The sequence below is a fragment of the Ailuropoda melanoleuca genome, chromosome 3 (assembly GCF_002007445.2).
Source record: "Ailuropoda melanoleuca isolate Jingjing chromosome 3, ASM200744v2, whole genome shotgun sequence".
Lineage (NCBI taxonomy): Eukaryota > Metazoa > Chordata > Mammalia > Carnivora > Ursidae > Ailuropoda > Ailuropoda melanoleuca.
Genome location: NC_048220.1, coordinates 75,242,676 through 75,256,476, shown reverse-complemented (window position 1 = coordinate 75,256,476; position 13,801 = coordinate 75,242,676).

Below are 13,801 nucleotides of genomic sequence, written 5' to 3'. Positions count from 1 at the left end.
AACATTTATAAAGTTTTACTATGTGCCTGGCATTGTTCTAAACACTGTACAGCTATTGAGTCATTTAACCTCCATTAAAGAGGTAGGGATTTTATGATACCATTTTGCAGATAAACAAACTGAGATAGTAACAAAAACAGCACAGTGTAGTGACTGAGCCTCTTGAGGGGACTAGTTGGGTATAAATCCTGCCTCTCCCACTTCCTAGGACATGATTCAGATGATTTATGATAGCTAAATCTGCATTAATTTTCTCTTCTATACAGTATGATAATAAGAATACCTGCCTTAAAGAGTTGCTGCTATACTTAAACTAGGTAACATGCCAAGAAATTAGAACAATGCTTCACACATAGTAATTACACAAAATATGTGAAAGAATAACATTGTCACTGTTATTATTACTGTGAAATTTTTATTACAGGTGGAAAAACCAAGGCTTTGAGAGTTAGTCACTAAGCCAAAGTAGAGTACAGATAAGTAAGCAAGATGGAAATTAAGCTCAGTTTATCTGTCCCCAAAATCTGGGCTTTTTGGTTTGTAACTTGTTTTGTTTTAGAGAACGATCGACCTCTTTCTATGGATGACAAGCTCATAGCTAGTCGGCTTCATCTCGTTAGATATAATAGAAGTGGACTGACTCCAGGAGTCTGAAAGGCAAAGTACATGACTTCCAAGAATTGATCAGGGTTTTGCAACAGACATCTCCATTATATAATTTCAGAGTAACAGACTCCTGTCACGTGCCTTAATCCAATATTGAGTTAGTCACATTTTTGTATACATGCCCAATTGGTTTCTCATTTGTTGAACAATGTTATAATACTGATAATAAAGACAAAGTATGTAGAGTCAAAAAGTGAGCAAAGAGATAGTTTTGGGAACAATATAGACATACTTAGTCTCAGCCTAGTGGAGAGTTCCTATATGTCATGTTATTTTATTACTGCTTTAAAATCTCTTCAAAATGTTCACATAATTTTGTGCTGATCACTTCCAGGTTCAGTTTGCCTGTTTGCCTACTCCTTATTCTCCTTTCTTTTTTCTTTTCTTCTTTCATTCTCTTTCTTTCTTTCATTTTACAATGGATATGTCTTCATGCTGACCAAAGATGATAGTGTGATACATTTTTCACTTGCACACAGCTATAACTGTGACTCTTTTAAAATAAGATTTTCTATAAATAGCTTCTGTTCATAGAAAAAAAATCCTTTGGGGATTGTAGAATAGGAAAACAAATAAGACATGCACTAAACAGAAACAGAATTAATACTAATCGTATTGCTTTGCAAAGTTTCAGAAACTTCACACTTGATTTCAGACTAGAGTATTAATTAACTAATGAAGTGAATAAAGCCAGGGTATCTCTTTAGAGAAGTTTCCCAAGGCCACCACTTTCTCAGCTGAATAAATTTCTAGTGTCATAATCCAGGGAAATGTTAGTTTCTGCACAAGAACTGTACCCCCTGGAATCACAGTTATTAAGTCTGCCCTTCTCCTGTAGGACCCACCCACTTCACCATGTCTTTCTCTCCAGCAAACATGCAATGTTATTAAACTACAAGTGAATCTCAAATTACAAATACAGATTATACAGTTGCAAGCATTCTCTCTCACAGTATTCTGTTCAGATTGGCACATATCCACACATCATGGAAAGAGTGTTGGAAGAATATCAAAACACTTGGCTTAAGTCCCAGTGCTAACACTTTCTAGTTTTGTGACCTTGGGCAAGTTATTTGGCCTCATTGGTTTACAGTTTCCACATTTTTAAAACATGGGATGATAATCCCTATTGGGTGTGACGGTTAAATATAGTATCTGTGTTAAAACACTTTGGAAATGATCAACTTCCATACAAAAGGAGAATATGATTTCAGTTTCTGTCCTTCTTCTTTAAGTATTAAACACTATGAAAAGCACAGTTAAACTATAGGATCTATAAAGATATATACATGATATATATGCATACATAAAAAGTATATTTGGAGGTTAAGTTTTATTATTATTGCCGTTGTAGGTTAATCAATTAAACTTTACATTTTAACCACAAATTATCAAACACCAACTATGTTATACTTTAATAACATTGGACCTGGAAAAAACAGGGGGGTTCCAGATAAGTAAATTAACAATGCCAGCTCTGCGCATCTACTATTCGCCATGACGAGGGTTGCATAGGATTGTATAGGATTTGGACGGAACGGTAAGTGATTTGGGCTGAGAAAATGGTGACAAAAGGGAATGAGAAATGATGAGACTGGAGAAGTAGTCAGGTCGAGGGTCACTTTATAAAACTCACTCTTGTTTTAATTAATTTTTATATGCCAATTTTTAGGATGCAAAAATATATGAAATATCATTCTCTTCTGCATTCTCCAATGATCGCGATGCCCTTAGGAGTCACTTAAATATGCTTTATTTAATGTATCCTTGAAAAAGCTAGTATGACATAAGCTAGTTTGTTAGAAGACATCTTTAATATCCTCATGTCTTCAAAATTTGCACTTCCTTGTTTTACATGGTGAGCACTATTATTTGGTATACGTATTGCTTTCCTCTTAGTCTAACTGAAATAAAGGTTTTATTGTTTTGTTGGCCTGATTAAAAATAGATCTACACATCTAAGTTCTGGTAGATCTGAAACACTGATGTGGTCACTATACCTATTTCCCACCATCTGTAGAAAAGTCTGCAAGTCCACATGTATATTTAATTTACACAAAATTTCCAAGTGCTTTCTGTATGTGGCATATAGGAGGTACACTTAATTTTCTTTCAATTTTTGGATTAGTTCACCATTTAATCACTTGGCACTGTACTTCTATTTACTTAACTCACTGTTTTTTATTGCTCCTACCTGACTTCTGCAAAACCATGTGGTTATTCCCATACACCACACAATCCCAAGTCTTTGTCAGTGACCATTCCTACTCTCCGCATGACTAAGGTAAGCATCCCAGGTTCCAAGCCTAGCGATAATACTCCCAGACTAGGCACAACTAGGAGCCCCCAAACTCTTTACTGTGAGTCGTTACTTTTGAGGCACCTACAAATTGCATGTTGTTTAGCTAGGGTCCTCCTCATTCCCTCTGGTTTCATGGGTCCACATTTCCATGTGACCTCAAAGTTTGCTCTATCTGCAGGTGACCTGGCTGTGCTAATTATGAATGTTATGTAGCTGGGATCCTGTAGTCCACCCTGAGGCCTGAACCAGGTCTGTGACAAATTAGCATCTTTCAATTAGAACAATTCTGCAAATATACACAGCTGTCCTGCTTACACATGCCTGGAGAAATACGAACTCTCCTTTGTTTCATTTTTTACTTTGCTCTAGGGCAGAGGTCAGAAAACTTTTCCTGTACATGATCAGATAGCAAATATTTTAGGTCTTGTAAGCCAACTATCTCTGTTACAAGTACTCAACTCTGCTGTTGTACAAAATCACCCATAGACAAAACCTAAATGAGAATTCCACCAGCTCGTCCAAGGCCTTACAAGTAGTGAGTGACAAGAGGTGTAGCACCTATAGTTAATTAATGGAAATTTTTCCAAAATGATGTCACTCAACACATATGTATTTAGGCCAACTTGAGCTAAGAACTGTTCTGGACATAGATAAACCACACGAAAAGGCCTACCTTCATACCATTTATGATTTAATAAAATCAAGTCCTTTACGCAGTTAAAATAATACTCCAAAGCTTGAAATTAAAAGTCCTATCTTTCTTGAACCCTCCTCCAAATCCCCATAGGCAGCCTCGTTCACCACCTTTTATATTAGGCCTTCTGTTAGTTACCCTGTAACTCTAAAACTATGTCTACACATCTCTTCATGATTGTCAAAGTTTATATGTGCTTCTACTTTCCTGAAGATGAAGATCTTGTTCTCCTTCCCATCTCTTGTTCTTCCTGCTTTCTTCCCCATTCCAAGTTTTCTCGATGAACTTTTTACAAAAGTAAAAATAAAATCTTTACATATTTACATTTTTCTCTGTAATGGTAATTGCATGTTTGTGTTTTGTAATCAGCTGATATTAAATGTTGAAAACTAAATAAACAAAATATATCATTTTAACTAGGTAACTACTGTTTGGTGCAGGTATAGCTACTATTTTGTCATTTATTTTCTCTACTGGAGTAATATAATGTTAAGCGGTTATCATTTCTTATATAGTGTGAGTAGTCTTTTAACTTAGTACTTACGTATAGACTGAGGCATTATAATATAGTACACTTCTCAATATTCAACTTGAACTGACTGGATTGTCTTAATATTTAAATGTACACTATGTTAATATTTGTGTATATTGCTAAAAGTTAACAAGAAGTATTTTAGAAAATCTTTGCATGTTGCCTGATGAGTTATAGGAGTAAGAAATATAGGTACTATCTTGTGACCTACAAAACCTCTATTTCTAAACCAGTATTTCTCATCATTTGAATAACATATTTTCCTTGGATGAAGAGAGTTGGAATAAAAATAAAAACACCTGGGAATATCATTCACTTTTCTTCAAAATTTAGAAACGGATTTTCATTTTCAAAAGCAAAGAACATAACAGTTGTGACATGTCTTAAGTCAAGCAAAATTCTACCATTATATCAGGATTTATTAATGAAAATAGATTAAAATAGGTCTATTTTCTACATGATTGCTTGTAAAAATGACCTTAACTAAGGTTTGCTGTTGTTTTCTTTAATTTTTCTTTTTGAGAAATTTATTCTTATTCTAATAGGGAGGAGTCATATTCACCTTCATATTTGATAAAGGATACAATACTTCTGAACCTAGGGTGATTATCTTCCTAGCATTTTCTGTCTTGTCTGGAATAATAGAGCAGCCTTTTTATTTTAAAGAATAAATGGCAATTACACAACTCCACCTACACTGAAAACATCATATTAACTTCATGATTTTTTAAAATTGTATCCATATGAGAAATTACTGATAAATTGCTTTATGATATATCTACTCTATCATCTGCAAGCATTATCCTGGTTGAAATTTGCAATAGATCTAGGAAGAAGACTTTTCTTAACAACATTTAATTATATACTTATACACTATTTCCAGGAAAGCTGTATTTCTAAAAATGAGCAAGTGTTCACCCTAGGTCAATATTCTAGTAGCTATGTGATAAGTTTCTAGTTTAGTTAAGATCCATTGTTTTCATATATGCATTAATATGCTGACTCATAAAATGATCTATAAAAATTAAGTTTTTAATATTTAGGAAACAGTTACTTTTACCTAAACATTTTTTGATCACTAAAATGCCTTCTCCAATCCTACTTTTCATTAAAAATTATGATAACATAATGAATTAACCACTGGTCTTTGAAGAAGTCTGCTGTTTTTAATATTCACAAATATTACTATTATGTCATCTTGAAACAATGGCAAGATGAAAAAAATTTTTTTTTAAAAAGAGCTTGAAAATATGTTAGTGTCAAGGAGGTTTCTCAGAAATAGAATGTGACAGACTATTACTTGACTTTCCATTTGTCATTATTAATTATCTTCAAGCCCAAGAAGAGGATACAGAATAGAGGAGTGAAGAGAAGGATCCACCACTGCTTTTCTGTTCCTAGTCTAACATACTGTTTTCAAAATAGTTCTGAGTTATGCCTGCTAAACATTTTCCTAACAGCCCTAAAAGGAATCATTATAAAAAAATGCATGGTGCTGCATGATTAAATGACTTTGTTGACGTTTAGCACATCATGATCAGGTTTTAATAGACGGGGCATGTGTCTATAAGATCTCGTTGTAAAGTCTTGTAAACAGGTAAATAATCTACAGACACTTGCCTTTTTAAAATAACTCTGGGAAACTAAGCCTCAGGAGACACGTGAGTTGCAATAAACAAAAGCAGCTGACATTTCATTTATCTGTTTGTATTGAAGTTGATGTGCAATTATTTAGCATTTCCTTTTAACAAAAACTTGCATGCCTTTTTCTCCAAAGAAAGATATTAAAATGCCAATACTTTAGTATGCGCATATAATATTCCCCAGAAAATATTAAGAAAATCAATAAAGAAATCAATATCAGTCTAGAGTCTGCAAGAGTTGCAAAATACATTGATGGTTTCCTTTTTATGTGTTTTGGAAAATTGATTTCAATTGCCTGATTACTGATTGTTAGAATTTCATTTAGAACCCTTCCTTCCTTCCTTCCTTCCTTCCTTCCTTCCTGCTTCCTTCCTTCCTTCCTTCCTTCCTTCCTTCCTTCCTTCCTTCCTTCCTTCCTCCCTCCCTTCCTTCCTTCTTTCTTCCTGACTCAGCAGGGGCATGATATTGTGAATTAAAATCAGAGACTGTTTTTTAGGGAAAAAAAGGATTTTTTTCTTAAGAAGGAAAAACAATATTTTCACTGCCTTATTAGCAAGTAAGACAGCAAAAGAGGAAAACATCACAATGAAAGGTTGATATTATTAAGAATAGGTAGAAATAATGCTGTGTGGAATAAAACAAAAATTAAATATATACTAAGGCTCTCAGCATTTTTAGTAAAAAACCCCAATAGTTTCTAGTCTCATTTGTAACTTTAGTGTCAATCTATGAACTTTTGTAGATGCTTAAATTTTCAAGTCATAAATAAACCTACTTTTGACCCCCATTTATGCTTCCACTTGTTCTATTTCTTGCTCTTCTTTATAGTACAACTTACTGAAAGGGTGTTCAATACTTAAGAGTTTTCTAGTTTCTCTCTGAAACCCACGCCAGACTTTTCTCCATACCATTCCATGGAAACTGCTCTTGACAAGATCCTTGATGACTTCTAGTTTGCTAAAACCAATGGTCAATTTTTAGTCCTCATTTTGTAACTTCTCAGCATTGAATTACGTGCTGGAGTTGGCCAATTCCTCCCCTTTGATAGATTTATTCTAACATGTCTCCTTGCTTTCCATCATGCTCTTATTTGAACTGCCACCATCATTACCCACTGTGTATATCAACACATCAAAAAAGTTTTAAAACACAAGTCAGTTTATGTCACTCCTCTGTTCAAAGGCCGACAGGGGCTGTGCATATCACTCAAAGTAAAAGCTACATCTCTCAATGTCCTATAAGGCTCTTTATAATTTGTTTCCATTTACTCTGTGACTGTCTCTCTTATTCTATTTCTCTCTACTCAGTTCACTCCATCTTCTCTAGTCTTTTATTTATTTTTTCTTTTGTTTCTCAGAAACTCCCCAAATGTTTTCATCTTAAGGTCTTTGCTTTGGATTTTCCTTCTGTCTCCCCCTCAGGTATCCTTTTTGGCCAACTCCTCCATTTCTTTCAAATCTTTGCTTACATTCCTCCTTCTCAAAGATACTTCTGACATCAGTCCTTTTCATACTGAAACTGCCCATCTTCCTGTTACTCACAGGAACTCCTAATTTCCTTTAACCTCTCTCACTCTTTCCCATACCCTACTTCCTAAAGTAGTATATAATATACTTAATTGTACATTTTTTGGTTGGTTTGCTTTCTTGTCTCTTTCGCCATTAAAATGCAAACTCTATAAAGAAAAGGAATGTTTCCTGCTGTATTCACTGATGTACCCCAAATGTAAGAAGATAACACCTATCACACTGGTGGCACTTAATAATATTCATTGAAGGACCTTGGAGTATTTAAAAAAATTAAGTTAATAAAAAAATGAAAGAATAAAAAGAATAATAAATTAAAAAAGCAATGTCTTTTCCTTTCCTGTTATTTTTTATCAGTAGTAAAAAGACAAATAATCCAATTAAAATAGAGAAAGGATTTAAAAAGATATTGCTTCCAAAAATACGTAGAGTCAGTAAGCACATGAAAAGATGATCGACACCATTGGCTATTAGGACGCCGATAATCAAAAAGACAGATGATACCAAGTGTTGGTGAGGATGTGGAGAAACTGGATGGTGCAATTGTTTTGCATCCAAGTTGATAGTCCCTCAAAATGTTAAACATAATTGCCGTATGACCCAGAAATTCCATTCTTACACATATACCCAAGAAAATTAAAAACACATGTCCACACAAAAATGTGTACACTAATGTTCATAGCCATATTATTCATAATAGTAAAAAATGAAAACAACACAAATGTATCAAGTGATAAGTGAATAACCAAAATGTGGTATATTATTTGGCAACAAAAAGGAATAAAGTTATGATACAGACTACAACACAGATGGATTGTGAAAACATTATGCTAAATGAAAGTAGCCAGCCCAAGAAGATGACATGTTATTTCATTCCATTTATATAACATGTCCAGAATAAAGAAATCTATGGAGATACAAAGTAAAATGTAGGGGTAAGGAGTGATTTGGAATGGGGAATGGTTGCTATATTGGTTATGAGGTTTCTTTTTAGGATGATAAAAATGTTCTAAACAGATTTTGCCAATGGCTGAACTACACTGAATTGTACGCTTTAAGAGTGTCAATTTTGTAGTATATGAATTAATCTAAATAAATATGTTAAAGATAACTATAAAATAATAAATGGATGGCAAGTCCATAATATAATCTTGCAAAGACAACCCAGTTTAAAGTAAAGCTGAAAGTTTACTTGTGAGCTTGGACAGGATAGAGTAAACCTACAGTCTTTGGAAACCAATCTTTATATTTATATCCTCTTCTATACATTGCTGTAGTTAGTGTGTAGGAAATAGATGGGGAAATGAAGTCTGTGTGATTTTCCTTATGTTTTTAGGTCATTTGGTTTCATTTGATTAACTGTTTATATCATTACAATAACAGATTCTAACAGTATTATAAATGTATATTCTTATTTATTTAGTTTGTGATTATCCATACTGATTAAGGGGAACAAGTAAAAGGGGAAGCAGAATCATTCATATTAGCCTTTAAAAATTATGTACCTTCCGTTCTAAGAATTTCCAGTATTATAAACAAGCTGTTAAAACTTCTAAAACCTTCCTGTTCAAATTCTCCTGCCTGGCCTTTAGTTTAACTCATCCACACCCACTACTTCCCACTCTAGACAGAATTAAGCAGGAGGATTAACAAATATGAAATAGATTATTTTAAGTAAAGAAGTTCAATTTATAATCCAGAAAATTTATTTCAATTCATGACTCTTTATCCACTTTATTTCATTATCTTTATCTTATCACTGGCCTTGGAAGAATAACTAAGTAGCCAGCTCCAGACCCAATCCCAACGCCTCTTTGTCAAGTTATTTAGGGACCACTGTATACACTAGATTGTTTTGCTTGTCAAAAGGAAAAAGAATTACTTTCAAAATACAGTCATCCCCCCCCCTTAGCTTGAGAATAGGAATCCTAAAGTAAAGACAAAGAAAACGATGATTTCTTGGGGCGCCTGGGTGGCACAGCGGTTAAGCGTCTGCCTTCGGCTCAGGGGGTGATCCCGGCGTTATGGGATCGAGCCCCACAACAGGCTCTTCTGCTATGAGCCTGCTTCNATCACTGGCCTTGGAAGAATAACTAAGTAGCCAGCTCCAGACCCAATCCCAACGCCCCTTTGTCAAGTTATTTAGGGGCCACTGTATACACTAGATTGTTTTGCTTGTCAAAAGGAAAAAGAATTACTTTCAAAATACAGTCACCCCTCCCCCCTTAGCTTGAGAATAGGAATCCTAAAGTAAAGACAAAGAAAACGATGATTTCTTAATTATGTACTTTTAGCCAAAAAAAAAAATATTCCTTTTTCCTTTCTTCTGTGGATAGATGTTCAGTTTATTCACTCTTGGACTCTCTGTGGTACTCCACAGTAATGTCCGAATCTACCTTTTCTCTCACCCCATTACGAAACCGATACAATGTACACTCTCCAGGCAAATCTCCCACTCTTACTTCATCCTTTCTTTGAACTCCAGTGGAAAGCAAACGCTGCAGCCTGAAGTCTTGCATTCATGGAAGAAAGCGAGGTTTTGACTGACCTGACAGCTCCTAAGGTAGTCTCACAATTTCCGTCCATAATTAGCTGCTTCACAGTCCTCTCCTGCCCTGCCGTCTGCCTCCTGTAAGCCTGAATTTGATCCCTAGGTTCTGTTAGGTTCTATCAAATACTTTAGTTTCCGTCTTTGCTGTACCTGGTTTTGTAGTGGTTTTGTAGGAGTTTTCTCCACTCTAGTTTACTAATATTATCCCATCTGCTTTGGGTCTTTCAGAAATTCATGAAAATATTCATTTTTCTTACTGTTTTATCAGCCTTTCAATGACCTCCTCTACACCCTCCTCCCCCCCCCTTTTTTTTCCTCCTTCATTATGGTAGTTTTTTACTGGTTAATGGGATTTTCTTTTTCTGAGCTAAATGGGATAAGGATGAGGCAAATAGAGGTGCTCTTTCCACCATTATGAACTGGAATCCCTTGGTAATGTATGTGCTCATCTGATTTCAAGTGCACTTCCCCAGTGTTGATCCAAGTACCCAAGAACTGTAAAAAAGAGACTTCGCTTCATTGCTGTCTGCCTACTTTATTTTCTAATCTATAGTGGCTGTATTATACCTACCTGTTCCCTCTCAATCTCTCTCTCCATTTAATCTGAACACTTAGTTCTATCCTTGTTTTCTTGTGTGTTGTAGTGTTGGCAAGTCTAGTTATCTGCCTGTTTTACATTTTCAGTAAGTGAAGTGATCACCCTGAAAATAAATTTCTATTAAGAACAATAATAAAATCCATGATAAAGCTTATGCAGTATAATTCCTATCCCTGGCTAGTGGCAAGAGTTCATGGTTTTACAGTTTCACCACATTATGCTCAATATACTGCCTCAAACAGTAAGACCCTCTTTTTCCAATGAACACGATTCTTCTTGTAAGCCATAGATCCTGGGTCTTTTTTTACCCCAAGATTTTATTTTTAACTACTCCCTACACCCAATGTGGGGCTCAATCCCACAACCCTGAGATAAGAGTCACATGTTCTACTGACTGAGCCAGCCAGGCACCCCTTCGATATCTTTTTTTTTTTTTCAGTCAAACATTATTCTCTCTTAGGCCCTATTGTTTCTTTACAAATGACACAACAAAACAAGTCTGTAACACAGCCAGTAAAACTTCTACATAGAATTTTAGACTCTAGCACTGATTGTATGTCCATATGTTCTTCATTAAATCAAAAAAGGATATTGGTGTACTATATTTATATTCTGCTCACTTTTTTCTCCTTTACTGCATCTATGTCTAATACATTCACATATTAAAAACTAAGTAAGTAGGAATATAGTAGCACAGTCCCCTCAAATCCATGCACTGGCCAATGATACATTTCCTTACCAGTGATCATGTATACATGATAAGAATAGGATAACTCACAAATTCTGCCTTATCTTGTTTTTTTCTCCCCTGTTTTCTGTTTTCCTACCTGGTAGCTATCTCTGTCAGCGGTAAATAAATCAAATAAAATTGTGGAGGATTTGTAATTATAATTGATTAAATGAGCCTAGGTTTTAGACATCAAGAAATTTATTTCATTCTTTTTGTTGTTGTTGTTCATGGGCTTGCATGTTTATTCTCTGTAAACTATTATCTATGCTCACCTTGTCTGAACAAGAGCTGTAGGAAGAGATGGAGATGGTTAATTTAAATAAAATGTGACTTATATAGTCAGCAGGAATGGTGGAATAAACATTATAAAGTCTATGTGACCTCAAATGTTATCTATATACTGAATGGAGGAGCAAGGGGGATCAAGATATTTTATTTGCTATGCTTACTAAAGGGATTTGTTAATTTAGCAGATTTTTATACAACTAGAAACATTTGAATTATGAGAAGATACAGAAAAATACCTGAAAGCATAAAGATTTTGTGTTATTTGGTGTTCCAGTGAAAAAATAAAATCTTTCTAGTTAAAGACAACCGACTTATAAAACTGTTAGACAGTTACAACACATTGGCAATATGATCTTTTAAAATTCTTATGCATGGTAGATATCTTGGAGAGTACTTAATGGAGAAATCATATTTCTGACAGAAAATAAAGTAAATCTGAATGATGGTGTGGATCTTATTTTGAAACATATCAACTAAGTATCAGATAAGTACTTAATAAAATGATGAAGCATGAGTTTTCCTAAATAACTGTGCTGACTCTTCTTCATAAGTACACTATTTAAGCAAAATTGAAACTAAATGCATTTCCTATTCATAAAGATTCTTGTAGTATATTAGTACACTATTACAGCACATAGGTGAAGAGAGCAAAAAATAAATAAGAACATTATTAAATATTATCAGCACAATATTGGGAATTTGCCTTTATTGTTTTGACAAGCTATAAATCAAATTGTAAATTTTAACCATATATATTAAAAGCATAAAATTTAAATGTTTTAAGGTCTAAACTACTGCTTCTGTCTTTGAAATAACATGATTGCATGGGAAAGAATTCATTTTTGTTATTATTTAACATGTTTTTATTACAGAGCTAATAAAATCTCATTGTAAGTAAAATATAAAATCCAGAAAAAATATTACCCATGTCCAGATACCTATAGATAAAAATTGGTGGATGATTACATTAGTGTCCAGTAATATTTCATACCTCTTTGTATATGCTTACTTAAATGGGCTTGGCTCTGTGATTTGCTTTGGCCAACAGGCATTCAGCAGAAATGGAATAAGCTGAGGCTTGATAAGCACTTCAGCATTGGTGATTGTTTCTTTAAAACATTAACACTGCTTTGTTAAAAACAAAAAACAAAAAACAAACCTGGGCTATTATTCAAAACAGACCATGCGGATGAGAAACAAGGTACCCTGACATATAGCCCCAGCTCACCTCCAGCCATTTGGCTCTAGTCTTTTTGGATCACTTAAACCTAGGACAGTGACTAGATGACTGAATCCGTGTGATGTGATCCCAGACTAAATCAGCAAATAAACTGTTCAACTAAGCTCAGCCCAGACTATAGAACAGCAAGCAAATAAATGGTTGTTGTTTTAATTATAGGTAGCTGAAACAGAAATTGGAACCTAAATCTGGTATGTGACCCTTCAAAACATTAAACATACGGCACTGAAATTTGTCACTGGGCATTGGGTGGAGATGTCAAGGAATGGCGAATAGACTGTTAGAGAAAGCTGAAAACACCGTGAGGAAACTACTCCTGGAGTCCAGAAGGATGGTAAATGCTTTGTAGTGGTACAGGAATAGGGGAATAGGTACAGGGTCATTGGCTTCTTTTAGCTGCATAGGAATAGAGACAGATGTACAGGAAGACAGAGATAAAGCGAAGAAAGAACTGTTCAGTTTAAAAGGAGATTTTGAGGAAATACAGAGCACCTAAGAATTGCTGGGTCAAAATAAAACTTTCTCAAACCCCTTCCACCTGTCTAAAACAAAAGATTCTCAAAGAAATGGCTTCAGAGTAAGAATATTCAAGAGTGTTGCTGTACAATACTCTGTTAAGACCCTAGAAATGTGTAGTTAATATCTGAATACATGAACTTTAAGCACGAAAATAAAATACTTCTAAGAATTTTGTAGATGTTATTCCACAGACGTCTAACAAGCCAAAGAATTATGGATATGGTTTTTAAAGCATGTAATAAGCCATGATTAGATTCATAGGAAACAATTCCTTTTATGGTAATTGTATGAGTTTGAGTCAAACTCATGCAGATCAAAACAAGCCAAAATAAAAAGAAGCTTCTGGACCATCAACTTTTTGGAGAGACAAGACTTAAAAAAATCTATTCAGCTTCAAATATACCCATTTCTTAAGAAAATGGAAATAAATTTCAGAATGCAGAGCCAAACACTCAGAGGGTGGAATCAATACAGGAGAGACTAAGATTAGGAATCACTCCCAGGGAACAGA